General features: G+C 41.3%; 1 long non-coding RNA gene across 1 annotated transcript; it reads right to left on the bottom strand.

Moving 5' to 3' along the window:
• Positions 1-17,872: 17,872 nt before the first annotated feature.
• On the bottom strand, positions 17,873-18,564 carry LOC126108560 (uncharacterized). The gene is made up of 3 exons (XR_007523551.1): positions 18,386-18,564; positions 18,117-18,227; positions 17,873-17,945 (listed from the first exon to the last, which is right to left on the bottom strand). It is a non-coding gene; the product is annotated as an uncharacterized LOC126108560 (long non-coding RNA).
• Between the last annotated feature and the right edge of the window lie 7,884 nt (positions 18,565-26,448).

The following is a 26,448-nucleotide window of genomic DNA, read 5'->3' as shown; positions in this document are numbered from 1 at the left end:
CATTTACCTCCCCGCCACTACATGCCACTACATTCCATGCCACTACATTCACCCCAATGTAACCACCTGCCACGACAGCTGCACAGAACCCCAGAACTGACTTTCCTAACTACAACTCAAACATTTCTCGCTCATGGTTGTTTACAATATTTTTAAGAAATTTATCTAGGCAATGACAGTAATATTCTATTAACTACAGATCAGAAGAGTCGCTACAGTTATGTGGAACACTAATATACATGTATACTATTAAAATAGAAACGTAATGCAGTTAAACTAACGTTAAAAATCAAAACTTCTATACCCGAAAGATTAGGCCTAAGATCTAGTATGGACGATACGTACTTTACGCGTTTTGAAAGGAAATCAAAGATAAAATTTAAAACTTTTGATTCCCCGAGTAGATACAGCACTACTAAATATATGTGTAATGAAAACAACCTAAATTCTTCACTTAATACTTGAAGAAATGTCTTAAATTTGTGCGGAAACCGGACTTCAGTTTATTTTTCTTTCTTTTTTTTTCGAAAAATACTTTAAGACGAGTAAAACCTTATATACGTAATATAAAACAGACTATAATTAACTTTGTTATGATGTAATATTAACTTAATTGACAGTTATTATAACATTAATTACTTGAGCTTAAAATTCAAGCTTGTGCGATCGGCGCCAGTGCTGCCAACTATCACATGCATACGAGGATTATTAGATGAGAATCATTAACTGCAAGTAAAGAGTTCTGTTTTTCAACAACGCTATATAGTGTAAATGCATAAATTTTATGAGCTGTGTGCACAGTGTGATTGATGTGTACGTACACATTCTTGCAGCTACATATGCTTCAGCACGTTTGTGTGGTACCTTAAATGCCGTATATACAAGCAAATGCAATGCATGCTACACCTCGTATTCCTTCCTCTGCCTATTTTCTTGTAGTGGCCACGAAGTGTAAACTGATGTGTATTTTCAAGATTAGAAGATACAAGAAATAGATAGCTCCAGAAAACGTGAAAATCTGCTTTACCACAAACATTTTATGGTAACTCTTTATTTAAACTAATTTTCAACAGCCGAAGGGGATAACAACTACCGGTATGTAATTATGTAGTACTAAATCTCTAGTACAAAAATTACGAACCAATGCACTTACGTCTGGTGCTTTCTTGGGTGGTTGTTGGTTGCTGCCTAAGCATTGCATCTTTCAGAGCTCTCAAACACGCCTATTTCTCTATCTTAACGCCTTCTCAGAGGCTATGCATGTAACAAATATTAGCGAACAAGTAATTTCGTTAGGAGATAAATTAACTCTTCTCCCTTCAAAAATTCTTGGCTGACTCACCCAAACAAATCGTCTGGGTTAGAGAGGTGCCGTTTTCTAACAGTAATTTCACATGCAAAGACTATAATTAAAAACGTTATTAGTACTATACCTTGTAAGAACAGCTTTAAATTTTCTAAATTCTATAATGCAGTCATCTCTTTTTAACCTGCCACAGGTTGTATTTCATACGAAGTTATAGTTTTGAATTTTATAACAATCTGTCCCACCCGTGATTTTGATTGACAATTATATACGGAAGTACAGTATGATAAGTTATTAGGACATCTGGCAGCATTTAAGTTAACCTTCAATCTATTTTTCCAAGTTGCCGGCAGATGGCAGCGCGTACACTGCTTGCAGGAGGTCGGTGGCCTTCAATGTTTTCCATTGTAAATTGTTTTCCATTGTAAATTGTTTTCCATTGTAAATTGTCACATTCAGTACACACACATATTTTAGTACATATCGACCAAGTCACTGTAAACTTCATCATAGAACAGAAAGAGCGTACTACTTCAAAAACGTTGCAGTATTGAATATAAACTATATTGGCCGCCGACTCCACACGACTCATGGGCTGCATTTAAATGGCCTAGGGGAAAAAAAAAACTTGTTTGTGGTCTGAACCCCTCCACCATCCTCCACACCTATAAATCCCTCATCCGCCCTATCCTCTGTTACTCCCATCCGGCCTGGATCTCCGCTCCCCCTACCTTTTATAAATCCCTCCAAATCCTTGAATGCCATGCTCTCCGCCTCGCCTATCGCATCTGTCTTCCCTCCCCCACGCGGATCCTGTACGATCTCATCCCCTTCCCCCACCTCCTCCTCTTCCTCGAATGGATACGGATACTGTACACCTCCCGCAAACTCGATCCTCCCAATCCGCTTGTCTCACCCATCCTCTCCCACACCTGCTCGCTGCCGCGCCTGTATTCCCACGTCCCACCCAGTCTCCATCTCTCCACTCTCCTTACCCTCTCCCAAGGTGGCTTCCGCCAGCTCCCCCTCCCTGATGATGTCCTCCTCCCCTCCATTTACCCCTCCTATCAACTCTGATCCTCCCCCCCACTTCCTGTGTCCTTTCCTTTAGGCACCCTCCCTCGCTTCTCTTTCCTTTTCCCCCGTCCTCTCCCTCCACCCCTCTTCCCCCGGGCTTCCCCTCCCCCTTCCTCCCTTCCCCCTATCTCCCCTGCCCGTGGCATCTGCTCTCCCTTCTCCCTCTCCCACCTGCCCTCCTCCTCTCTTGGCAGGTCCTCGGACTCGTACACGGTTAGTGAACATTCGTGCGCCGGAGATCAAGGTGTGTGCCATCATTTTGTGCTTAAGTGGTTCAGTGTTATTCGTTTTGTGCACCTCCGTTCACGTGTGACAATTTTCGTCTATGTATGTGTCGCAGTGTCTGAACAAATTTTATCCTGGACTCTACGCCCGTGAATGGCTCCATGTATTTTAAGAAGTGTTTGTCTCCGTTTATATGTCCACCATACTTTTTTCTCTAAATGTCTTCATTTGTATCTTTTGTGTTTCTCTGAGGCCCAAGAGTGGTGTAGTATGCTGCTGCTGGCCTGCCTGTACACAGGTTTCAAAATAACAATAAAGAAAAGAAAAAAAAAAAACTTGTAGCAAACAAAGTGCTGAGTAAATGGGAAATAAGCCTCAAGCGGTAATCACATGGTCAGTATCGTTAGACGAACATCGGCAATCTGTTTTGAAGGCTTTTTTTAGGCTAAATGTTCAGACTGGTGGTAATCTGAGGTGTAATAAACAGTCAGAGTTTATGGGGAAATGCTAAGCTATCGAAGTGTAGCTACGAACCAAGAAATACCATTAGCAGTAAACTCTGTGTGTTCCACCAAAACATCACTGGTCTCAGAATTAAACTGGAGTTTCTAAATCCCGACATTATTGACGCTGAATCTTTAAATCATGCACAAGTAATATGCCTTTCAGAACACCATGTGACCAGTGGAACTGAAAACCCTCAAATTGATGGATACTCATTAGCAGCCAGCTATTGGAGACCCATACAGGAGAAAGGAGGGACTGCAATCTATGTCAAAACTAATGTAAAATACAAATTCCTAGACATAAGTACTTGTAGTGTACATTAGATTAGATTTACTTTCATTCCAACTGGTCCATATTGAGGAGGTCCTCCAGGATGTAGAACATGTCAGAAAAACAATAATACATGACAAATATTTACAACTCAAACAAATATGCTAATGTACCATTCCACATGTCCCAAGTGGAATGATCATCACTTTTTTAATGGACACTATGGTGAAAGAATCATTTTGCAAACACTAATGCACTGAATTTCAAATTAAAAAAGGTTTTTGTTTATCCTTGTGAAGATTATTCTTATTTCTAGTATTGTTCCATGAATTGAGCTGTTGGTTTGAAAAAGTGATATATTTTTAATTTCAAATTTACTTAAGGAATAAATATATTGGGAAGCAGTAGGTAGTATCCCTAGTTCCCTAAACAGGCTTCTGCAGGGTGTTCTTGAGTTCACACCACATATAACTCTTGTTGCACATTTTTGTGCCCAGAAACTTTAGCTTGGCTTGATGAACTACCCCAAAAAATAATCCCATATGACATTATGGAATGGAAGTAAGCCAGCTTTTTCATTTTTATATCCCCTATGTCTGACACAATTCACATTGCAAATAGAGATTTGTTAAGATGCTTCAACGGTTCTGTGGTGTGTCCACTTCTTCTATCTTCTTGTCATCATATGTTAGACATATACTCGTGGGACACCCCTTATAAGTTCTGAACTGCATGTAGTGTGTTTTTTCAAAGTTTAGTGACAAGGAATTGGCTAGGAACCAGTGGTTAATGTCCACAAATATTTTATTAGCTGATCTTTCTAAGACTACACTTGACTTGCTATTTATTGCAATTTTTGTATCATGGGCAAACAAAATGAACTTTTCATCTGGTAATGTTACTGAAGAAATGTCATTGATATACACAAGGAAAAGTAAGGGCTCCAGACTGGAACCTTGTGGGACCCCACATGTAATTAGTTCCCAGTTGGATGATTCCTGATAGCTTAATACATGCCTCTTTCCTAAAAACACCCTTTGTTTCCTTCCACAGATATAAGATTTGAACCATTTTGCAGCATTTCCTGTTACACTATAATGTTCTCACTTTGAAGCCTGTGGAATCGAAATTACTACAAATAATAAGTCAGTTTTTGGCAGTTTACAGGGCCCTTGCTGGGAAAATATGTATCTTTCTAAACCATTTGTAACAATACAAGAGAAGGAAAGTTGCAACTCACCAAATAGCGGAGATGCTGTGTCGCCTTAGGCACAATAAAAAAAGTCACACACACACGCAAGCCCAACTTTCACACATGTCTGCAGTCTCATAGAGCTGAAACTACACTGCGAACAGCAGCACCAGTGCACGATGGGAGTGGCAACTGGGTGGGGGTAAGGAGGAGGCTGGGGCGGTGAGGGGTAGGGATAGTATGGTGGCAGTGGCGGACAGTGAAGTGTTGCAGTTTAGATGGAGGGTAGGAGAGAAGGTGCGGTGGGGGGAGGGGGTAAGTAGTGGAAAGGAGAAAAATTAAAATAATAATAAAAGAAATTAATAGACTGGGTGTAGCGGTGAAATGACGGCTGTGTAAAGCTGGAATGAGAACAGGGAGGGGGCTGGATGGGTGAGGACACTGACTAACAAAGTTTGAGGACAGGAGGGTCACGGGAACGTAGGATGTATTGCAGGAAAAGTTCCCACCTGTACAATTCAGAAAAGCTGGTGCTGGTGGGAAGGATCCATATGGCACAGGCTGTGAAGCAGTCATTAAGATGAGGGATATCGTGTTTGGCAGAGAGTTCAACAACAGGGTGGTCCACTTGCTTCTTGGCCACAGTTAATGTAGGTGGCCTTTCATGCAGACAGGCAGCTTGTTGGTTGTCATGCCTACATAGAATGCAGCACAGTGGTTGCAGCTTAGCTTGTAGATCACGTGACTTGTTTCACAGGTAGCCCTGCCTTTGATGTGATAGGTGATGTTAGTGACTGGACTGGAGTAGGTGGTGGTAGGAGGATGTATGGGACAGGTCTTGCATGTAGGTCTATTACAGGGGTATGATCCGTGAGGTAAGGGATTGGGAGCAGGGGTTGTGTAAGGATGCATGAGTATATTGTGTAGGTTCGGTTGACGGCAGAATACCACAGTAGAAGGGGTGGGAAGGATAGTGGGCAGGACATTTCTCATTTCACGGGCACAATGAGAGGTAATCGAAACTCTGGCAAATGTGGGTAATGCTCCTTTGTGGGTGGACTTTGGGAGGTGGTGGGAGACTGTGAAGATAAGGCACAGGAGATTTGTTTTTGTACAAGGATGGGAGGATAAATATGGTCAGTGAGATGCTCGGTATATTTAGAGAGGGACTGCTCGTCACAGCAGATGCGATGACCACGGGTAGCTGGGTTTGTACAGAAGGGACTTCTTGGTATGGAATGGGTGGCAGCTGTCGAACTGGAAGTATTGCTGGTGGTTAGTAGCTTTGATATGGACAGAGGTACTGATGTAGCCATCTCTGAGGTGGTCAACATCTAGGGAGGTGGCTTGTTGGGTTGAGTAAGACCAGGTCAAGCAAATGGTGGAGACGTTCTGGAATGAATGTGAATGATGTGTCCTCACCTTCAATCCAGATAGCAAAGATGTCATCAATGAACCTGAACCAGGTGAGGGGTTTAGGATTCTGGGATTTTGGGAAGGATTCCTCGAGATGGCCCATGGACAGGTTAGCATAGGATGGTGCCATGCGGGCGGCCATAACCGTACCGGGGATTTGTTTGTAGGTAATGCCTTCAAAGGGGAAGTAATTGTGGGTGAGAATATAGTTGGTCATGGAGACTAGGAAGGTGGTTGTTGGTTTGGAATTCATAGGGCGTCTGGAAAGTTAGTGTTTGATAGCAGTAAGGCCTTGGGCATTAGGAATGTTAGTGTACAGAGAGCTGGCATCAATAGCGACGAGCAGGGCACCATGTGGTAAAGGGAGAGGAACTGTCATTCGAGGAAATGGTTGGTATCTTTTATATAGGAGGATAGGTTTCGGGTAATAGGTTTAAGGTGTTGGTCTATGAGAGCAGAGATTCTCTCAGTGTGGGCACACAGTAACTGGCCACAATTATGTGTCCTGGGTGGTTGGGTTTATGGACTTTAGGAATCATGTAGAAGGTGGGAGTGCGGGGAGTGGTAGGGGTAAGTAGAGACTTGGACTCTGGGGAGAGATTCTGGGATAGGCCTAAGGATTTGCATAGTGACTGGAGATCTTGATGGAATGGGATCACTGTGGCATGGTTTGTAGGTGGAAGTATCTGACAGCTGACGGAGTGCTTCTGCCATGTAATCTTTGTGGTTCAAAACTACAGTGGTGGAGCCTTTCTCTGCAGGTAGAATTAAAAGATCGAGATAAGTTTTTAGGTTGTGGTCTGCAGTTCTTTCTGCGGATGTAAGGTTAGTATGAATGTTGAGTGATTTGGGGAATGATGGCGAGGCACAGTTCAAGGATAAGAAATTCTGGAAAGTTAACAGGGGGTGGTTTGGGGGCAGTGGGGGTGGATCAGGGTTGGATGGAGGAGTGAACTGAGTTACGCAATGCTCAGTGTTGGTCTTTGGTTGAGTCTGATTGGTCGCATAGGTGGCGAAAAAGTGTTTCCACTGTAGGGACCAGGGGAAGGAGAGAAGGTCTTTAACTAGTCCTGCATGGTTGAATTTGGGAGAGTGGCAAAAGGTGAGGCCTCTGGAAAGGACTGATATTTCTGTGGGACTAAGGCTTCTGGAGGAAAGGTTTATGACGGTGTTCCAGGTCTGTTTAGGTTTTGAGTTCTGTGTGGTGGTGGGAGGGAGCTTCGGAGGGTGGGGTAAGGGTAGTAGGTCTGTGAGACAAGGTTTGTCACGTATGAGGGGGCGTGGGGGAGGTTTGGAGGTTGCTGTAGAGGTGGTGGACAGTGATACTAAGAGGCAGGAGTAGGAAGTGAGCAAGATGGAGAGCTTTATGAGGTGGTGTTGTGCATGTTGCTCAAATTCCTGCAGGGCAACAGTTTCAATGTGTGTTATGGGGTCCAGCAATTTGGGATTGCATAGCAGGAGAATTTTGCGGATGGAGAGAATGTACTGCAATGAGGATTGGGCTTGGTTGATATGGTTTTGCAGGACTATGTTGGTGAGGGCTAAGGATTGGCGGAAGCTGAACAGGTGGCGGTCATTGTGGAAGGAGGGGTGGCAACCAGAGATGGGTAATTTGATGGTAAGGCCATTAGAGGGGATTTCATGAGCCAAGCAACAACGCAGGAACAGTATGTGGGACTAGGATCTGGCTAGGGATAAGGAAACTTTTCTGTATTGACGCAGATGGAAGGAGCATGGATCCATGGTGGTGCAAAAATGCGAAAAAATACTTACAAAGGTAGAATTATGTCGGAAAAATTACGCAAAAATACACCCAAATACGTGTGAAAATTACGAAATGGATGCACAGGGGGGGGGGGGGGGGGGAGAAAGGAGATGAAATCGGAGGAAGACAACGATAGTGGAAGGCGATTTGCGAGAAGTCACAAATGTTACTTAAAATCCGTCTTGATTGCAAAAAAATTTTTTATTATTCATATGACCAGTTTTGGTTCATTCAGAACCATCTTCAGATGTGATATTTCAGTTACAGGAGTAACCCGTCCAAATCCAGCAACTTTCACATACTACGTCACACGTGACGTAGCATGTGAAAGTTGCTGGATTTGAACGGGTTACTCCTGTAACTGAAATTTCAGATCTGAAGATCACACGTGACGTAGCATGTGAAAGTTGCTGGATTTGGACGGGTTACTCCTGTAACTGAAATATCAGATCTGAAGATGGTTCTGAATGAACTGAAACCGGTCATATGAATAATAAAAAAAATTTTTGCAATCAAGACGGATTTTAAGTAACATTATAAAATCACTGATTGCTGTTATCCCATAAGACATTATGTCTGTTTTTGCAAAGAAGTCACAAAGGTCAAAGTAGAGAATAACTAATCATTAATAAATATATGTATATTACTGTGGGTAGCAGGTTTGAGGGCGGATAAGCGTAGAGAAGGGGGACGGCAGATGTGAGTGGATTAGGTGGATTTAGTGGGTGTGAACAGGGATAGAACGGATAAAGTGTGGGGGGTGGGGAGGGGTTCGTAGTCAGAGATGTGAGATCGTGTGGCACCGGAAAAGTGCGGGAGATAACACGCAAAAATACGGGAACTGATACAGAGCGCTTGATCAGTTTGAAGGAATATACTTAATATATCGGTGGGAGTAATGTGGGACATAAGATGCTGCACCAACAATCAGCGTGTTCTTGACGCCGTCAGTTGCACGCGGCCAAGTCTGTTGATACAGTGTGGCTCATAAGTAGTGCGTGCAGTGCAGATCGTAAGACAACAAGAGAAACACAGGAAAGAAAAGAAAGAAGGATGGACATTGAGAATAGCGATGCAAAAGAAAGTAGTTACAAAGGAAAACAGCATAGGGTTAGGATCGAAGAAAAGCCGTCAGGCAAAAATCAAACAATGGAAAATCCAGGATGGAATGTAACAATACAAGAGAAGGAAAGCTGCTACTCACCATATAGCGGAGATGCTGAGTCGCGATAGGCACAATAAAAAGAACCACACAATCGTAGCTTTCGGCCATTAAGGCCTTTGTCAGCAGTAGACACACACACTCACGCAAGCCCAACTCGCACACACGTCTGCAGTCTCAGAGAGCTGAAACTACACTGCGAGCAGCAGCACCAGTGCATGATGGGAGTGGCGACTGGGTGGGGGATAAGGAGGAGGCAGGCAGGGGGAGGGAGAGGGATAGTATAGTCGGGGAGGCAGAAAGTGAAGTGTTGCAGTTTAGACGGAGGGTAGGAGAGAAGGTGCGGAGGGGGGAGGGAGTAGGTAGTGGAAAGGAGAGAGATGAGGGATCTCAGGGGCATACAGATGAGGGATGAGGGTAGGAGGGAGGGCGGAAGGAGAAGAGGAGGAGGGAGATGGGGGGGGGGGGGCTCTGAAGAGGGCCTGGGAGGGAAGGACATGGGAGGGAAACTAGTTCTATGTGAACACAAAGTACACAGTGTAACTACACTTAAACGGGAATAGGGTCTCAGGTAGCATCAGGCATGCTCCCCTTCTGCTCTATAATTTAGTTTACAGTGACTCGCTCGATATACTCTAAAATATGTGTTTATTGAGTGTGATAATTAGGGTTACCAGACGTCCGGAAATTCCTGGATGTGCCCTACATTTTAACCTTTTGTCTGGCATTTGGGGAGAATTTTTGAAAAGTTTCTAATGTCGTACATTTGTGGAAACAAACAGTGATCATTAGATATGAACTGGCAGCTGTGAAAATAGAAATGAATAACTAGTTATTAGCCACAACTGCAAGTCACTACGGCAACACACCTACAGTGATAGAGCATATAAATTCCATAGTAACAAAGAATGATGGATGTGGCTACACAGCATTTGAAGTCTGGGTTAAAATGGTCTTCAGTGTCGGCATGCGGTACAGATATTGGTAACGGTGCGATGAATGACGGGAAATCGAGACAACGAATCGTAATACAGATGTGAAGAGCCAATGCCAGGGCAGTTATAGGAAAATAGGATATATTCCAGGGAAAGTTTCCAGCTGCACAATTCAGAAAAGTTGGTGTTGGTAGGAAGACTCCAGATGGCACAGGCTGTGAAGCAGTCACTGAAGTGAAGCACATTGTGTTTGACAGTGTGTTCTGCATCTGGGTGGTCCAGTTGTCTCTTGGCCACAGTTTGTTGGCAGCCGTTCATGCAGACAGACAGCTTGTTGGCTGTCATGCCCTCATAAAATGCAGTGCAGCGGTTTCAGCTTAGCTGGTTTTGCAGGTAACCCTGCCTTTGATGAGATAGGTGACACTTAAGCCCAGACTGAAGCAGGTGGTGGTGGGAGGATGTATGTGACAGGTCTTGTATCTAGGTCTATTAAAGCAATATTAGCTATGAGGCAAACATTGGGAGCAAGACGAGGAAGAGCAGGGTTAGAGGAGATCCTAGTGCAGTATGTGGGAGTTTACAGGGATCTGATGCAAACAGAACAGATGGGCTGCTAGGTTCATCTGTGCTTGGGAGGAAGGGGAGAGGAGAAAAGTAAAGAGGGGAAAATGACTGTGTAGCTGTCCTTGTGGATAGAAGGCACATGTAAAGCTTGAGTGAGAGCAGGGATGGGGATAGGTAGGTGGATGACATAGACTAGCAAAGGTTGAGGCCAGTGGTGTTATGGAAACAAAGACTATCTTGCAGGGAGAGTTTCTTGCAGGGAGAGTTTCCATCTGCACAACCACTAAAACTGATGTCGGTGGGAAGAATAGACATGACAGTCCTTCTCTCTCTTCCCTTTTCAGTTTGGTTATTGATGATTAAGATTGTGGAAAGCCGGCAGTTAATTCACAGTCCTTTTTTTACAAGCCGAAATGCCGAAACAAAAATGCAAATTCAATGACGCGTGGTTGTTAAAGTATAAGTCTTTAAAGGCAGGAAGAAGCGAATACGAAGCATAGTTTTTTTTTTTTTTTTTTATCTTTTGTCTGACTTTGGTCAGCATATTGCTATGGCAATTATTTAAAGAGTTTTAATTTATATTTATTTGTTTTGATCCTCTGAATCATACAGTGTACAGGTCATTGGATACATATTAGGTATTTACAAGATGAGGTACATGTCTATGAATCTATAAAATGATTACATATTTATATCACATGTGTAATGTACTTAGGTCTTATATTTATTCTGTACCAGAATTTAGCATTTATACCAATAAAACTTAAATTCAGTTATGTTACATAAGGTCAGCAGTTTGGGATCCATTATCTGATGTTTTTGTTGCGGAGTCCTTATAGCAGGTTGTTTTTGAGGAATTCCTTTATGCTATAGAGGCAGTGTTTAATTAGGAGTGACCATAGTTTTACTTTAAGATCCTTCACTTGTTTAATGTTCTTCACTGCTTTTGGGAGATATTGTAGAATTTTATTCCCATAAATTTGACATCTTTACTGTATAGTTTTGTTGAAAGTGGAATTACTCGTAGAGAGTTCTGTGACCTTGCATCATGTTGGTGCCAGTTTGAGTTTATATCTAAGTTGCTAATATTTTTCTTGGTGAAACATAGTAGTTACAGTATGTAATGACATGGGAGGGGTAATATGTTCAGAATCTGGAACAGTGGTTTACAGGATTCTTTCTGCTGTTTGAATAATATAGCTGGAAAATAGCATAGTAGATGTGAGGGTGCTGGTATTAACAATATTCCTTATTTGTCTAATCATGAAACATACTTTACTCAATTTGGTGGAGGTTATATCAATATGACTTTTCCATGTAAATGTGTCAGTAATGGTAACCCCCAAAAATTTGGTTTCCTTTACATAGTTGATTTTATCATCAGTCAGTGATATATTTGGTACTGGTGGGTTTTTGTTTTGGACTGTGTGGAAAGTAATTCCAGCTGTCTTTTTTTATATATTCAGGAGTTCTGTAGTCTATTTGATTTAAGCCATGAGTTTAGCTGTGCTGTGCTCCTGTTTATTGCATCTTGAAGATGTTCATTTGAGTCAAAGTGATACGCACTGATGCAAATAAATGTTCTCTCTTAACATACCTCAGTGTTACACAACCAGGTAATGAACAACAGTAATCTTCTTTGTGTGCATTACATTTTCCTTGTGAGCGAGGAAGAGGACAGTGAAGACAACGGCGCCTCTCTTCTGCTGGCAGAAATGACTCGTGTGACTTAAGGAGGAATACAATAGCATTTATTTTTTATTGGCTTTACCCACAAGTGATATTTTAATTAAGAATTAATGCAGTTGCTAACGTATGTTGAGGCTTCAGAAGGTAGTCTGCAACTGGAATCTCTTTTGTAGATAGAACTTGCATACTCTCAAAATGAAAGAGAAATCTAAAAAAATCTGTTCCAAATTTTCTACTCGAAGTGTCAGAAGAACACATTCCAGTATCTGTAAATGGTGAAGTATACTGTTTTTCATGAAGTACACAGTAAATGGTAAACAACATGTGTTTAGTATACATATTCATTATGTTCAATGGTAAAACCCAATAAATCTTCTACACTAACCACAACCTGCAGTGAAAGTGAGTCTGACATTCTCATCTGTTGTTTACTGCAACCTGTATGATGTAAAGAATGTGTTAAAGCAAACAGTATCCTTACAGTTCCCCCAGTTTTTTTTCTGCGTTACATAGTGTACAACTCAAGTCCTCATCAAAATTTTTCATCAATAGACTTCTCATCTATAATCTTCCTGCTCCTTGAGGAGTGAAGATCTAACTTACGTAGTTCTTGCGTACTGTGTGAATTCAGTTTTAGCTCATGTTTTCATGTTGCTCTCCTTCTTTCCGTGCTTGCTGATAAAAATTCCGCCTTATTCAAGACACTGTTTGTTTGACCTTTCCCAAATTGCTGCCCTTTCTGTGCGTTCATCAGTGAGATATTTGTAATTTCCACTCTGAAAATTATTATGTTCTGGTTGCAATCAAATTTCAACTTAAGAAGTTATGTGTGTACATATGAAGGAGTGATCATCAGGCATGAAATTTGCGTTGGTTTATAGATGCAGGCAATTACGCAATGGCACTTACCCTACACACGACACATTGAATGTTTTTGTTGTCATGAATATTAGACACAGAATACAGGTTTCGATAACAAATACTTACATAGTTCTGTACATACTTTACAATATGCTAACAAATTGCAATTTTGTTGGTAAATTGCTAACTATGACACATTTTCTTACAACCTGTCACCTGCAACATGAAACAAACGGCTTCTTTTCTTCTTGCATCACTATTTATACTGTTACATACGATTTTTGCTTCTTCCAGTCTATTTCCGTTATTTACAATGTGTTATGGGACATATTTACTTATCAACATAGTGAATGTATAAAATGTTTCTGTTCTTGTGTACCACATTAGTGTGTCTATTTGCTGTTTATTTGTGTCGTTGTGCTTTTATTTGTTCATTGGCGCACGAATTTCAAAATGTTCATTTATATTCAGAAACTATTAAGAACTTGTAAATCATTTTGTATTTTTGTTGAATGGTGATTCTCTGCCATTAGATGGCCTGCAAATGTTGAATGAGAACTGTTACTTCTTAATCCTTCAGTATCTGCTGCAATGTTTCAGTGTGTTTCAGCAAAATTTAGGACGCTACCTATCATAATATGCAAACTTCATAGTTTCCAATTCCAGTTTGCGCGTTACTTGTACCACCGGCAGTTAAGGGCTTAGCACACGGTCTTGGAACTACAACAGCAAACAAAGATCCCATTCCAATACATTGCCTGTATTGTTTAGTGTATCTATAAAACATGCTTTAACAATATGGCTTTTACTAACTCAGAAGGTATGATTAAAATTTGATTACTGGAAAGAATGAAACACTGTGTGTGTGTGTGTGTGTGTGTGTGTGTGTGTGTGTGTGTGTGTGTGAAATGATTTCTGCCAAGCACCTGTCATTCTGTATTCAATGAGCTGATAAAATATTTGGAATTACCCAAGAGAATGAGTAGTAATATTAATTTGTTACTTTGCTATCCCTGCACGTTTGTATGCTAACGAAAATGTCAGAACTACTGAAGTAAACTTTTCGAATGGCGACATTTAAGTAGCCATAAAATAGTTCCAGGTCCATCCCTGCCAGAAATCTGAGTAATGCCACCTTTTAAATCATTTTCTTGAAAGAAAAACACCTGACTATACCATATTTTTCCTTTTGATGAGAGCTGGGAGAGGAAGGGGGTGGTGCCTTGCTCCCAGGTAAGGGTGTCCTTAGGGGTAAATCTTTGCACTAGCATATTCCTCCGCCAAATTTATGAGAATATCATCACAGATTTATATTATTGTTTTAGTAATGGAAGTAAGTGCAATGTTGTATGTCCTGTTGATCACCATGGTCGTTAGAGACAGGTATTGGTCAGACCTTTTGGGAAAATAAGTGGATGTGGACTTCAGAAGGAACCATACCTGCAACTGGTTTGTTGTCATATTTAAGTAAAATTAAATACACAGTATTTCATGTGTAGTTGATTCATGTGGGTGAACTGTACTGATACTCATTTTGTAGTCCCTCTTGGCTATCACATGCTACAAGGTTTATCACCTGACTGGTGAGATCTGGAGAACTATACAGAACCTAAATTTGGATGGCCGGTCGAAGAACCATCACTGAGCCTCCCAACTGCTACCAGAGCATGTTGGGCACTGCATCACCTCAGTGTTAGCAGAGGAATGGCACAGGGTAAGAATGGAGGGCAGCTGGAGGGGTGTGTGTCAACCGCGTAGAATGGCTTGTGAAAAGGTGGAGAACAGCTACTGGAAAGATACTTGTGATAATGAAAACAGCAATAATATTAAGAACTAGTGGCTGATCAGAGTCTCACACGAATTCAGTTGTATATATATATATACAAATAGGTGGGCCAATTGAATAAGTCAGTGAAATCACGTATAAAAATAATGACAAACCGACCAATTTTAGTCCAATTGTACACAAAACAAGCCATCATGTAACCTAAGGGGACAAGTTTTGCTGTCAGGAAACCAACAAAATGTGTGTAGCTGTCTGACAAGTGTTATCTAGACACTTTCATCCCAGAAGACCCAAAATTCCATTCCTCATTGTGGTACAAACAAGAAACTGTAGATTGAGTCTTCTCAGGAGCCACACTACCATTTGACAATCAATTATAGTACAGTGAAACAAAAGAGGGTACATGAAGAATGTGTATGAGACGTAGGATGGAAATATTATTGAAACAGTTATAGTTTTTGGTAAAGGAAGATGGGTGGATGGGAGAGACAAGGCCGAAACGGACAGTTATTTAGGTCATAATCGAGGGCAGTAGGTACCGCACACGCCAGAAAAACTGGTGTAGGTGGAAGAAGTCGTGAATCAGTTATTTAAATCAAAACTGAAACGACCAGCGTGTTCGGCCACTTGTTTGTTATCAAGTGGCTGTGAACCTGTGCACTTGGTTTGTTATCAAATGGTTCAAATGGCTCTGAGCACTATGGGACTCAACATCTTAGGTCATCAGTCCCCTAGAACTTAGAACTACTTAAACCTAACTAACCTAAGGACATCACACACACCCATGCCCGAGGCAGGATTCGAACCTGCGACCGTAGCAGTCCCGCGGTTCCGGACTGCAGCGCCAGAACCGCTAGACCACCGCGGCCGGCGGTTTGTTATCATATTTAAATAATATTAAATACACACTATTTCATGCATAGATGATTCATGTGGATGAATTGTACCGATACTCATTTTGTACTACCTACTGGCCAACACAAGTGTACGAGGATTATCAGATGGGAATCATTAATTGTAAGAAGGACCTCTGTTTCACCAACGCTATCAGTGATAACTAAACTGATGGATTCCAACTATGTCGTTATTTAACTGTCGGAGTATTCGGTATTCGCTAGCGAAAAATAACTTGGCAATTATTAATAACCGATAACGATAACGGTTATCAAAGAATAACTGGAACTGTGATAACGGTTACTCAGAATAACCGTTTGGCCCACCTCTACGCTATGTGGTTAAACTGCATTAATCTTATGGGATGTATGCACAGTGTGATTGATTTGTACTTACATTTTCTTGCAGCTACGTATGCTTTGGCACAGATGTGGTCTACTTGAGATGCTATCTATACAAGCAATGCATGCTTCACTTCGTATTCCTTCCTCTACCCATTTTCTTGTCGTGGCCACGATGTGTAAACCGGTGTTTTTTGAAGATTAATATATATAAGACATGTAGTTCCAGAAAACGCGAAAATCTGCTTTACAACAAACAATATACCGTAACTAGTTATTTAACAAATTTTCAACGCAGTGGAGGGGGATAACAACAACCGGTATGTAGTAAGTCCCTAGTATAAGAAAATACGAACCAGTTCCGTTAGGTCCGCAAAATTTTTGGGTGGTTGGTGGAAAGTAGTGGTGGGCAGGAAATCGCGTATCTGTTAGAAATCACAGTGATTTAGAAGTCAAAGATATCACAATAACAACTTTACAAAATCTAACTGCGATTTCAGTCACAGTTAGCAGTCGCAAGTAGCATTTCACATTCAACGCCGTGAGGCATCTGTTGGCCGAATTCCGTACTCCTTTCTGCGATATCAGTGACAAATCGCGGCTAGAAGTCGCAAGTAGCATCTAAAAAGCGCAGTTATCAGTGCCATCTGTTGGCCAAAGTTCGTACTACGCTCATCTCTGCGACAACGCTATCGAGTCTAACTGCGATTTCTGTGAGAAATCGCAACTAAGAGTCGCAAGTAGCAACTAAAAAGCGCAGTTAACATTCTTTTCCTAGTGTCATCTGTTGACCGACGTACTTACTTCGTTACGAGAGCCTTGTGCCTCACGAGATCGACGTGCTGTGTGTGACTGTGTGCATAATACTGCATATGAAGGGCTTATTTCAATAGTGGTACAAGTCCACTTTTGTTCATTTTGAGATACAGAGTCGTAAAGTTAAATGAGTGCTGAAAAATCTGCAGTTGAGATACCAGAAATATTCAAACATATGGCTTCTTGCTAGAGACGAACCTTTATTTATGTTTGTTTGGCTCATTAATTTCAGAAGCATTATAGACAAAAAAGTGGAGGTAATGGACTTGTACCACTATTGAAATAAGCCCTTCATATTATATGATGACATGCACATTCAGCATCAGTTATGGTTGGTCAAACACAGCTGTGATTCTGAATGTATTATATTAATAAGAAGCAACATTGCCTTTTTCTCCTGAAAATATCAAGTAACGTAACAAATGTGTTTGATTCTGCTTCCAATATGACAGTTTTGGTTAATACTCCACATGCCTACAGGACTTTGCAATGTTAACACAGCAGAACTCAGACATCTGTATAAGTGTAGTGAAATGAAAACAGTATTATTGAGTCATATGAATGCCTCACTTTTGTTCCGACACAGTTTAAGACTCGGGAGAAAAGTTTTACACCTGGTGTTCTACATGGCAACTTCACACACAAGAACTTTTTGCCGACACTACTACCACCTACATAAGCAAGCTTTTCCTCTTTCAAGTAATGTACTTAAGCTATTCCTGATTTAACGGTAAGATCTGTACTTCCCATTTTCGTATCAACAATCTCAAAATGCATATTGTAGACTTCGGGATATGTTACAGGTCAGCGTCACACCAAGATTGTGGAGAAAGAGGGGGGGGGGGGGCGGCATGTCACTCTCCAACAAGTGTTTACCAATAAATAAGTGGCGGAAAATTACGGGTATAGGACGGCTTAACATGAGGAAAATGAGATTTTCATTATTCACTCACTGTATTTAACATTTATTATTCCTTTAAAATCGCACAACAACTTCAATAAAACTAAGTTTAATCACTCATCTGCACACTTATTTCACAATAATGTCACTTTTAAACTGCAAATCCTCTCTTGAATCTTCACGAGTCTCTCCCAACAGCCTTGATGTGGATAGATACGTACAGCAACCAGAACTGTGTCTGCAAAATCACAAGGATTATTAAACAATTTTTTGCTGTCACTAATTACAAGCAATATAATTGACAGAGTAGATTGCTAATATTTGCTGTAATGAACGCCACTCAATGGAGTATATTTCACATTTGCAAGAACGATATCACTTAAGTCCATCGAAACACTTAGAAACTAACCTCTCGTCTGACGAAAACGATCTAAAGGCGCAGTGGCAATTTCTCCAGATCTGCTGACAATGATATTTTGAGTTATTACTTTACTGGGTGACTGAAATGTAGGTCGGGTACCTGAGAACATAACAATATGTTAGAATTCATTTTCTAAACACGAACTATTACGGTACTGTATGGCTACTTACATATTAATTACACAATTAACATTTTCACAGTTGTTTCTGTAATACAAAATTAAAGCCAACGGAAGAACAAACCTAAAACATACTTACCAATGACAGGTTTGTTGAGATGCAATTTTTTGTGTGGACAGATGTAGCTTTTTCATACGGTGGTAAGGCGCAAAAATCGCAGGAGTCACAGAAATCGCGGAAGTAACAGAAATAGCAGTGGTGGAGGGATACACGACCTAGGTTCCTTAACTGCGAGAAATCACAGTTAAGAATAACAGATCCTAAAAAGCAGCATTCACAGAAATCACTGATATCGGAAAATCGCAGTTTAGCCCATCACTAGTTGAAAGCATTGCACCTTCAACAACGCCCAAATGGATTCGCCTCCGCACTGGATCCTAACTCACTAGATGTGTGTATTGAACAACATAGTAAGAAGATGCATTACGCACTTCTCTTCAAAAATTGGTTTTAGACAGACTCGGGTTAGAATCATGCCTGCAGACGTGAAAGTCCATGGGGACCTGTAAACCATTGATCGTACAACCTCATATTTAAAAACGTTATTGGCAGTGTGCATTGTGAGAACAATCAGACATTTTCTAAATTCTTTTACGAAATAATCCCTTTTTAACCTCCCAATGGTTGTATTTCACACAAATTTGTAGTTTTGTTTGAATTGTGTGACAATCTGTTTTACCTGTGAGCCTGATTGACAATTATATACGGAAGTTAATTATAGTAACTCATGTGGACATCTGGCGGCATTTAAGGTAACCTCTAACCTATTTTTCCGCGTAGCCGGTAGATGGGAGCGCGTACACTCCTTGCAGGAGGTTGGCGGCTCTCAATGTTTTCCATGGAGAGCTGTGGTGTGGTGGGTGATTTATCACATTCAGTACACACAAATATTTTAGTATACATCGACCAAGCCACAGTAAAACGCATTATAGACTAGAAGGAGCGTACTGTTACGGAGGGACCCCATTCTAGATTCGATGTAGTTACACAGTGCATTTCGTGTCCACATCAAAGTAGCGAACGAGACAATTCTTCGCTATTGCTAAAACTGTTAGGAAACTGAATAATATCCAAATCCCCTGCCTTGCCTGCCCCCCCCCCCCCCCCCACCATCCGTTCGTGAAAGAATGTTAAACACTTAGCTTTACTTCAAGGGTGCGCGTATCAAAGCTGCTTTCCAGTCATCTCGAGAGATAAACCAAGGTGCTGAGTTCCAGTACCTACAAAGCTTATTAAATCATATTGCACCTTCGGCTTTAACTTAAACAAAATATGAAACATTAACGAATGAAGGTTCATACAAGGAAATGAAGTGAACAGTAAACTCTGCTGACATGTTCCAAAGGTATGGCTGAACAAAACAAACTTGTTTGTAAGCTGTCCTAAATTACAAACAGATAAGATACACTAGTGAGATCAAGTAGATACGTGAAGCAACTGTGATTATACGAAGTAATTATTTGAGTGTTTTTTCATTCATAATGTATAAAATATTGTACCAAAAACCAATGGAACTGTCAATCAGTCCAAATTCTATTCAGTTTGTACACACAGTGGGACATCAGCTATCATAGGGGGAATAGCTCTTGTTCTGAGATCTGTCTGACCAGTGTTATGTCGAAACTTTCATCCCACAAGACCCGAAATTGCTATCTTTGGTGTAGCACAAACAAGCAAACGGAAGTAATGTAGACCGAGTCTTCCCAGGAGCCACAGTACTACTCGACAATAATTGATTATAGGATAGTGAAGCAAAAAGGAGTAAGTGAAGAATATTTGTGAGATCTGGTTTTGATCGAAATGTGAAAGTAAAGAACTAGGCCTAAAGCTAAATGAATACAGATTCATTACCGAAATTATTTCAGTGCTACTTCAGAAAATATCACACTTAAAACCGAAGTAATGCAGCATGAAGCATTTAGTGCATCGGAAGAATTCAATAACGGTAAAACCCAAGGTAAAATAGAATGGAAACGAAAGTGTTTGTGCAAATCTTTGCAGAGAGTGTTCCGAAAAGACGAAGAATGGTGGCGTATGTGTGTGCTGCAAAAGCACATTTCATTATGGACGTAGCAACCCAGACCCGTCAATAAAGAATAATGTACATTACGTACTAGTGTGGAAGTGTGAATTATGCAGACTCAATAAGAACAGCAGTCCAGATCTCTCAGAGACTTCTGATGTAAACATCGCAAATAAATGCTCACCAGTCATACAAGTGAAAACATTTCTAAGGATTATAGTGTTTACAGTTACGAAACCCTTCCATCACAATTTATCATTGAAGGCACACTTAATCGGCGTTCGACGGACATTCAAATAATTGGTGCTTTAGGTGAATAACAGCGCTGAAGATAACCAGTCCGATCAACACGCAGGTGCTCCCCAACACCGTCACCCACAGTCTCAAAGCTCCAAGGAAGAAAAATCAAGAAGGAAACTGATGCTCATTACCGACAGCCATGGGCGCGGAATCGCCTCTCAGATACTATATGAGGCATCTACAACGATTGCTGCTACGGGATTCATCAAACCAGGTGCAGGTTTAACTGAATTTCACAAACATGCAAACTCGACAGAAGTCGGTAAGTTACCCACAAATGATTATGTTGTGCTAATTGGAGGATCAAGGGATATCTTTAGAAAACGAAAAATCAAATGCCTGTCAGGAACAAAGGAATGTCTGGGTCATTTAACTCATACTAACGTTGTTGTTCTCAACATCTCGTATCGTCATGATCTACTACAATGGCCATGCATGAATCATGAAATACTTGCAGCTAATGATTAATATGAATCATTTAACAAAGAATTGTATAAAAAGTGTAAGTTATTGTCTGTGTGCAATGTAAGAATGTTTGATTTTCAGCCCAGACAATAATCCGTAAACTAAGACATGTGTTACGGATACTGTACATTGGTATGAAAAAACTAAAAAGCATGAAAACTCCCATTTACACGAAAATGCGAAACTGAAGGTATCAAAACTTAAACGTGTTATTACCATTATTATTATTATTATTATTATTATTACCTATTGTTATTATTATTACTGTTATTATTATCATTATTGGCAGTGGCTGTAATTTTTATAAAAATACGTTGATAACCTATTATACTGCGATGCTATTAATTTCACAATCTCATATTTATCTGAATCTAAAAATTTATTAACACCCAGAATGTATACTCATTAGCCACCACTGGTGGGTAGGCCAAAAGTGCCAGTTATTTAGCTCAGTTGGAGGGCTACTGGCAGTTGCATAGGCCAGAGAAACGGGTGGTAGGTGGAAGAAGCACAGGTTGAGAATAATGTTCACCCACGTGTGTGTTACTACATACTAGTGCATGCACAACTGATTTATATGCCTAAACTGTATTGATACTAATTTTGTAGTCCCTGCTGGCCATCACATGCATACGAGGCTTATTTGTTTGAGTATCATTGAGTGCAAGGAAAGAGTTTTGTTTCAACGACGCTTGATACGTAAAGCACATCAATTTAATGAGGTGTATGCACAGTGCAGTTAATTTGTACTTACATATTCTTGCTGCTACATTTGCTTTAGCACAGATGTAGGGTACTGCAGATGCCATCTATACAAGCAAAGCATGCTCCATCTCATATTCCTTCCCTGTGCCCATTTTCTTGTGGTGGCTATGATGCATAAACTGGTGCATTTTATTTTTTTAAAGAGCACATTGTTTGAGAATGAAAAGTGTAATTACATTAATGTTTTGCGAGGATTAAGAGATATAAGAAATGTGTAGCTTCAGAACAGGTGAAAATGTGCTTTACCAACAACATTATTTACAACATATATGTTAACTATTTACTTACATCCATTTTTAACATAGCCAAAGAAGATAAGTGGACTATAATTACTGGTATGCAATCATAGCCTTTGTCAGAAGTACACACACACACACACACACACACACACACACACACACACACACACACACACACACAAGTTGCACACAGTTCTGCAGTCTCAGAGAACTGAAACCACACTGCGAGCAGCAGCACCAGTGCATGATGGGAGTGCTGACTGGGTGGGTGTAAGGAGGAGGCTGGGGCGAGGAGGGAGAGGGATAGTATGGTGAGAGTGGTGGGAAGTGAACTGCTGCAGGTTAGACAGACGGTAGGAGAGAAAGTGCAGTGGGGGGAGGGGGTAAGTAGTGGAATGGAGAAAAATAATAATAATAATAATAATAATAATGATAATAATAAAAAAAGAAATTAATAGACTGGGTGTGGCGGTGAAATGACGGCTGTATAAAGCTGGAATGAGAACAGGGAGGGGGCTGGATGGGTGAGGACACTGACTAACAAAGTTTGAGGACAGGAGGGTTACGGGAACGTAGGATGGATTGCAGGAAAAGTTCCCACCCGTACAATTCAGAAAAGCTTGTGTTGGTGGGAAGCATCCATATGGCACAGGCTGTGAAGCAGTCATTAAGATGAGGGATATCATGTTTGGCAGCGAGTTCAACAACAGGGTGGTCCACTTGTTTCTTGGCCACAGTTAATGAAGGTGGCCTTTCATGCAGACAGACAGCTTGTTGGTTGTCATGCCTACATAGAATGCAGCACAGTGGTTGCAGCTTAGCTTGTAGATCACATGACTGGTTTCACAGGTAGCCCTCCCTTTGATGTGATAGGTAATGTTAGTGACTGGACTGGAGTAGGTGGTGGTAGGAGGATGTATGGGACAGGTCTTGCATGTAGGTCTATTACAGGGGTATGAGCCGTGAGGTAAGGAATTGGGAGCAGGGGTTGTGTAAGGATGCACGAGTATATTGTGTAGGTTCGGTGGACGGCACAATACCACGGTAGGAGGGGTGGGAAGGATAGTGGGCAGGACATTTCTCATTTCACGGGCACAACGAGAGGTAATCGAAATCCTGACAGAGAATGTAATTCAGTTGCTCCAGTCCCGGATGGTACTGAGTTACAAGGGGAATGCTCCTTTGTGGGCGGACTTTGGAAGGTGGTGGGAGACTTGGAAGATAAGGCACAGGAGATTTGCTTTTGTACAAGGATGGGAGGATAATTATGGTCAGTGAGACTCTCGGTATACTTAGAGAGGGGCTGCTCGTCACTGCAGATGCGACGACCATGGGTAGCTAGGTTTGTATGGAAGGAACTTCTTGGTATGGAATGGGTGGCAGCTGTCGAAGTGGAGGTATTGCTGGTGGTTAGTAGGTTTGATATGGATGGAGTTACTGATGTAGCCATCTCTGAGGTGGAGGTCAACATCTAGGGAGGTGGCTTGTTGAGTTGAGTAGGACCAGGTGAAACAAATTGTGGAGAAGATCTGGAGGAATGCGAATAAGGTGTCCTCACCTTCAAAGCAGAAAGGTGCAAGGAGTATATAAACGGTCTATACAGGAGCGATGTCCTTGAGGACAATGTTTTGGAAATGGAAGAGGATGTAGATGAAGATGAAATGGGAGATATGATACTGCGTGAAGAGTTCAACAGAGCACTGAAAAACCTGAGTCGAAACAGAGCCCTGGGAGTAGACAACATTCCATTAGAACTACTGACAGCGTTGGGAGTACCAGTCCTGACAAAACTCTACCATCTGGTGAGCAAGATGAATGAGACAGGCGAAATACCCTCAGACTTCAAGAAGAATATAATAATTCCAATCCCAAAGAAAGCAGGTGTTGACAGATGTGAAAATTACCGAACTATCAGTTTAATAAGTCACAGCTGCAAAGTACTAACACGAATTCTTTACAGACGAATGGAAAAACTAGTAGAACCCGACCTCGGGGAAGATCAGTTTGGATTCCGTAGAAATACTGGAACACGTGAGGCAATACTGACCTTACGACTTATATTAGAAGAAAGATTAAGGAAAGGCAAACCTACGTTTATAGCGTTCGTCGACTTAGAGAAAGCTTTTGACAGTGCTGACTGGAATGCTCTCTTTTAAATTATGAAGGTAGCAGGGGTAAAATACAGGGAGCGAAAGGCTATTTACAATTTGTACAGAAACCAGATGGCAGTTATAAGAGTCGAGGGACATGAAAGGGAAGCAGTGGTTGGGAAGGGAGTGAGACAGGGTTGTAGCCTCTCCCGAATGTTATTAAATCTGTATATTGAGCAAGCAGTAAAGGAAACAAAAGAAAAATTCGGAGTAGGTATTAAAATTCAAGGAGAAGAAATAAAAACATTGAGGTTCGCCGATGACATTGTAATTCTGTCAGAGACAGCAAAGGACTTGGAAGAGCAGTTGAACGGAATGAATGGTGTCTTGAAGGGTGGATATAAGATGAACATCAACAAAAGCAAAACGAGGATAATGGAATGTAGTCGAAATAAGTCGAGTGATGCTGAGGGTATTAGATTAGGAAATGAGACACTTAAAGTAGTAAAGGAGTTTTGCTATTTGGGGAGCAAAATAACTTATGATGGACGAAGTAGAGAGGATATAAAATGTAGACTGGCAATGGCAAGGAAAGCGTTTCTGAAGAAGAGAAATTTGTTAACATCGAGTATAGATTTAAGTGTCAGGAAGTTATTTCTGAAAGTATTTGTATGGAGTGTAGCCGTGTATGGAAGTGAAACATGGACGGTAAATAGTTTGGACAAGAAGAGAATAGAAGCTTTTGAAATGTGGTGCTACAGAAGAATGCTGAAGATTAGATGGGTAGATCACATAACTAATGAGGAAGTATTGAATAGGATTGGGGAGAAGAGAAGTATGTGGCACAATTTGACCAGAAGAAGGGATCGGTTGGTAGGACATGTTCTGAGGCAGCAAGGGATCACCAATTTAGTATTGGAGGGCAGCGTGGGGGGTAAAAATCATAGGGGGAGACCAAGAGATGAATACACTAAGCACATTCAGAAGGATGTAGGCTGCAGTAGGTACTGGGAGATGAAGAAGCTTGCACAGGATAGAGTAGCATGGAGAGCTGCATCAAACCAGTCTCAGGACTGAAGACCACAACAACAACAACAACATGAAAGCTACTCCTGCATTACCCCTATTTGATTTTGTATTTATAACCCTGTATTCACCTGACCAAAGGTCTTGTTCCCCCGGCCACCAAACTTCACTAATTCCCACTATATCTAACTTCAACCTATCTATTTCCCTTTTTAAATTTTCTAACCTACCTGCCCGATTAAGGGATCTGACATTCCACGATCCGATCCGTAGAACACCAGATTTCTTTCTCCTGATAACGACGCCCTCCTGAGTAGTCCCCACCCGGAGATCCGAATGGGGGGCTATTTTACCTCCAGAATATTTTACCCAAGAGGACGCCATCATCATTTAACTGTACAGTAAAGCTGCATGCCCTCGGGAAAAATTACGGCTGTCGTTTCCCCTTGCTTTCAGCCGTTCGCAGTACCAGCACAGCAAGGCCGTTTTGATTAGTGTTGAAAGGCCACATCAGTCAATCATCCAGCCTGTTGCCCCTGCAACTACTGAAAAGGCTGCCTCCCCTCTTCAGGAACCACATGTTTGTCTGGCCTCTCAACAGATACCCCTCCGTTGTGGTTGCACCTACGGTACGGCCATCTGTATTGCTGAGGCACGCAAGCCTCCCCACAAACGGCAAGGTCCATGGTTCATGGGGGTAGGACCCACAGTAATATACATATATTTATTAGTGATTAGTTATTCTCTACTTTGACCTTTGTGACTTCTCGCCTATTTTAGTGAGTTTTCGACTTCCACTATCGTTGTCTTCCTCAGATTTCATCTCTCTTATTCCCCCTGTGCATCCATTTCGTACTTTTCACACGTATTTTGGTGTATTTTTGTGTAATTTTTCGGACGTAATTCTACCTTTGTAAGTATTTTTTCGCATTTTTGCACCGCCATGGATCCATACTCCTTCCATCTGTGTCAATACAGAAAAGTTTCCTTATCCCTAGGCAGATCCCAGTCCCACATACTGTTCCTGCGTTGTTGCTTGGCTCATGAAATCCCCTCTAATGGCCTTACCATCAAATTACCCATCTCTGGTTGCCACCCCTCCTTCTACAATGACCGCCACCTGTTCAGATTCCGCCAATCCTTAGCCCTCACCAACATAGTCCTGCAAAACCATATCAACCAAGCCCAATCCTCATTTCAGTACATTCTCTCCATCCGCAAAATTCTCTTGCT

The sequence above is a fragment of the Schistocerca cancellata genome, chromosome 11 (assembly GCF_023864275.1).
Source record: "Schistocerca cancellata isolate TAMUIC-IGC-003103 chromosome 11, iqSchCanc2.1, whole genome shotgun sequence".
Taxonomy (NCBI): domain Eukaryota; kingdom Metazoa; phylum Arthropoda; class Insecta; order Orthoptera; family Acrididae; genus Schistocerca; species Schistocerca cancellata.
The sequence above is the reverse complement of the archived record's forward strand: the minus strand, read 5'-3'. Positions and strand labels throughout refer to the sequence as shown.